Genomic DNA, 4,377 nt, shown 5'->3' on the forward strand with positions numbered 1-4,377 from the left:
GCTAGGGCTAAGGCTAGGGCTAGGGCTAAGGCTAGGAAACGACTTAGAGCTCTGTAGAGTAGCTATCGCGAGGAGAGTGATAATCGCTAGACACTACTCGGCCGACGGAAGGGATCAGAGTGAGTGTTAAATAGTGAGGGAGTGATATGAAACAGCTGGGTGCAATCAGTGTAAACAGCTGTGTGCAGTCCGTGCTGAGTGCAATCAGTGCAATGAATGATGGGAAATGTAGTCCGGGGTGATGTGCACCAGTGTGTAGTGCGAGAGTCAATGAAATTGGAAGTTCATGGACCGGATTCGTGACAGATTTACCATTAGATTTACCCAAAACAAATTATATCTCATGTTTAACCACTATAGAGACATCAGAGTCATTGGCAAATTCCAGAAGATCTGGCTGAGCTAAGGATGCTCTCGGCGGATTCATGAGCGCTGAATGGCTGCTGATGCCCTGGAGCTCACATATCCGAAACAGCTGAATCGAATTTTCAAATAGACTTTTCAAATAGAAATTTTCAAACAACATTATTTATAAGATTATAGTGGATTTGAGCGTCTGCCATGACACTTGCTGTGAGAAATACTGCAAGTGGAGTTATATAAATGGTGAAACAACTGTTGTACAAACGTTAGCTACAACCTGAACATGGCTGGCAGAGTTTGCTGATTTCCAGATGTCTGGTCTGGTTGCTGATGGGATTGTTGAGCACACAGCTGTAGGTGTTTTATCCTGATATTCTACCTCCAGAGGTAGAGAGAGACTGATGCTGAGATCAGACACACTGATGCTGGACAGTAAACTGTTTCCTTTGTACCAGGTGAGAGTCACATGACCCACATCCACCACTGAACAAACCAATGAACAATATGATGATGATGATGATGATGATGACGAACAGTCTCTGGTAATGTTAGGAACAGGCAGACGAGCTGAAAACATTAGAGAATGAACTAAAACAGGATCAATTTACACAGTAATTTAATTTTCAGTTCAGTGTGTCGAGTGAGTGTTTATATGATGTCACCTCAAACTATAAAATCAAGAATATGTAACAGGCAGAACAAATGATATCTGCTCACCATAGAAAGAAACACTGAATGTTTTTGATGACCATTTTGTACCAGTTATCTCCAGTTTATAGAGTCCAGCATGTTCAGTTGTGATGTCTGTGATGGTCAGAGATCCTGTTTGAGTGTCCAGCTTCAGTCTGTCTCTGAATCTCCCATCAGGAACATCATATGTGGAGAAGATTTGTTTCTATCTACTGATTTCAGCTATAAGAGAACTACCAACTCCAAATGTCCAAAGTATGTCATTGTTTTCAGATATTTCAGTAACATCAGTGTTCAGAGTGACGAAATATCCCTTTATCACTGACACTCCAAACACACCTGATGAACAAATAGATTTTACACAGATTAAAAGGGTCACATGATGTTGCTAAAAAGAACATTTTGTTTATTTGGTGTAATGAAATTTGTTTATGCAGTTTAAGGTTAAAAAACACATTATTTTCCACATAATGTACATTATTGTTTCTCCTCTATGCCCCGCCTTTCTTAAATGCGTCGATTTTTACAAAGCTCATCGGTTTGAAAAGCGAGGTGTGCTCTGATTGGCCAGCTATCCAATGTGTTGTGATTGGCCGAATACCTCAAGTGTATTTTCGCTTTCACAACGAAACACAGCACCACACATGGCGGGCTAGAGTGAGTGGAGGCCGGAAGCCTACAGTGAGCAGAGGCCGGCGGCTAGAGTGAGTAGCGGCCAGTTGGCTTGAGAATGGCGCAGCGGGTGGGCTTGCGGCAACCACATGTGGCGACCCCAGGCTGGACTCCGCTTCGTCCACGGTGAAAGCCGATCCGGCGATCCACAGCGTGAAGTTGATGTATTTTCTCAGTGACCAGCACGGATCAGCTCCAGGCATGATGAAGCGGATATCGTCCTCTTTTGGAAGGCCAAACAAAGTAGTTTCACTTTCACAACGGAACACACAGCTGCTTGAGTGAGCGGCGCCCGGCGGATTCGACAAGCTTGCGGCAACCACATGTGGCGACCCCGGGCTGGACTCCGCTTCGTCCACGGTGAAAGCCGATCCGGCGATCCACAGCGTGAAGTTGATGTATTTTCTCAGTGACCAGCACGGATCAGCTCCAGGCATGATGAAGCGGATATCGTCCTCTTTTGGAAGGCCAAACAAAGAAGTTTCTGTCTGATACTGTACAAGTACTGTAGCTCTTGAAGATAAATAAAAATATGCCTTTATAAACTGCTACCACAAAAGACAGACTATTAGTATGAAGCAGAGAGATAAAACACTGAAGCAGCACTTTCAGATTGCCAGAAAATATATTTATAGTGTCAAATAATGGAGTAAAATGGCAGCATAATTTATGAAGAAGGACAGATAACCAGGCCCAGTTGCTCTCCAGTCCCCGTGTTGAGAGGAACTGGGAGTAAGTACAGAGGAAGAGGCACTTCCTTCAGCCTGAGGCTTACTCATTTCACTTTTGGTGTGAAAGGGCCTTTACAGTTGCCCGAAATATAGCTTTTGGGTTTTTTCTTATGAAAAGCAAATAAGCCCAGCCCAAGTGACAAAAAGTAACACAAAAGTAACATAATGCATTACTTTCCATAAAAAATAACTAACACAATTAGATACTTTTTTTAATGGAGTAATGCAATATTAAAATGGATTACTTTTAAAAGTAACTTTCCCCAAACAATGTGAGAACACATTGGACCCTGCAGCAATAACAATCATGAGGACCCCCTTCACAGTAGCTTAATGCCACAGTGTCTTCTACCACAATAAATATTAACATTAATAATAACTTCACAAATGTCAACTTTAAAGAAGCACAGAATCAAACACACAGTAATACACTGGATTTTCGTAGAAAACATTTCAGGTTATTTAGTGCATTAAAAACATAAACAACTCAGAAGATCCCAAATCCAGTGACAATCAACAGAGGTTCGGCAGCAGCAATCAACACTATCAGAGAATCTAAGACTGGAGCATGTGAAGAAGAGTAAAAGAGAGACATTAATGTAAGTTACTGACATTATTGTAAGTCTGATCTATAACAATATACAATTGTTAAAATTACAAATGACTTGCTTCTTGCGTCAGACCAAGGCTGCATCTCATAGCTAGTTTTACTTGATATTAGTGCTGCGTTTGACACTATAGATCATGACATACTCATAGATTGATTACAAAACTATACAGGTGTTCAAGGGCAGGCTTTAAGATGTTTTAGATCATACCTGTCCGATCGCTACCACTTTGTTTATTTAAATGGGGAGTCATCTCAATTATCACCAGTAAAATATGGAGTGCCACAAAGGATCTGTCCTAGGTCCTCTGCTATTTTCAGTATACATGTCGCCCCTTGGTAATATTATTAGAAAATAGGGATTAGTTTCCACTGTTATGCTGATGATACCCAACTATATATCTCAACAAGACCAGATGAAACTTCTAAATTATCTAAGCTAACAGAGTATGTTAAAAATGTAAAAGATTGGATGACCAATCATTTTCTCCTATTAAATTTGGTTAAGACAGAGATAGTACTTATTGGACCAAAAAACAGTACACAGAGTCTCTTGGATTACAATTTGCAACTAGACGGATGTACTGGTACTTCTTTTACAGTCAAAAATCTGGGTGTTATATTAGACAGCAACTTTTCTTTTGAAAATCATATTTCCCATGTTACAAAAACAGTATTATTCCATCTTAGAAACATTGCCAAGCTACAAAACATGTTACCTGTTTCTGATGCAAAAAAAGCTAGTTCATGCATTCGATTGTCCAGCTTCAGTCTGTCTCTGAATCTCCCATCAGGAACATTATCATAAGTGAAAAAGATTTGTTTCTCTCTACTGATTTCAGCTATGCGAGACTTTTCAGCTCCAAATTTCCACAGTATGTCATCGTCTTCAAGTATTTCAGTAAGATCAGTGTTTAGAGTGACAGAATCCCCCTCCATCACTGACACTGACTCACCAAACACACCTGGAAAATAAAAACAGATTTTACACAGACTAAGGTAATTACAAAGGTAGGCCACTAACTAAAAAGCAACCCATATTCCATTTCCTTTTTTTTTTTTTTTGACTGACAAGCAGAACTTTTTGTCTGATATAAGTACTGTAACTCTTGCAGATAACTAAAAATGCAATATCAACTGTCTTTATAAACTGATACTGTAAACTGCTAACCACTACCATTAAAGAGAGATTATTAATATTAAGCAGGCAGAGAAAACACCGCAGCAGCACTTGCAGATTACCTAAGAAAATATTTAGCAGCATGATTTATGAAAAGGGACAGATAACCAATCCCCATATGACACATAATCATA

The sequence above is a fragment of the Sinocyclocheilus grahami genome, unplaced genomic scaffold, assembly GCF_001515645.1.
Source record: "Sinocyclocheilus grahami isolate Dianchi unplaced genomic scaffold, SAMN03320097.WGS_v1.1 scaffold2183.1, whole genome shotgun sequence".
In the NCBI taxonomy this organism is placed as follows: domain Eukaryota; kingdom Metazoa; phylum Chordata; class Actinopteri; order Cypriniformes; family Cyprinidae; genus Sinocyclocheilus; species Sinocyclocheilus grahami.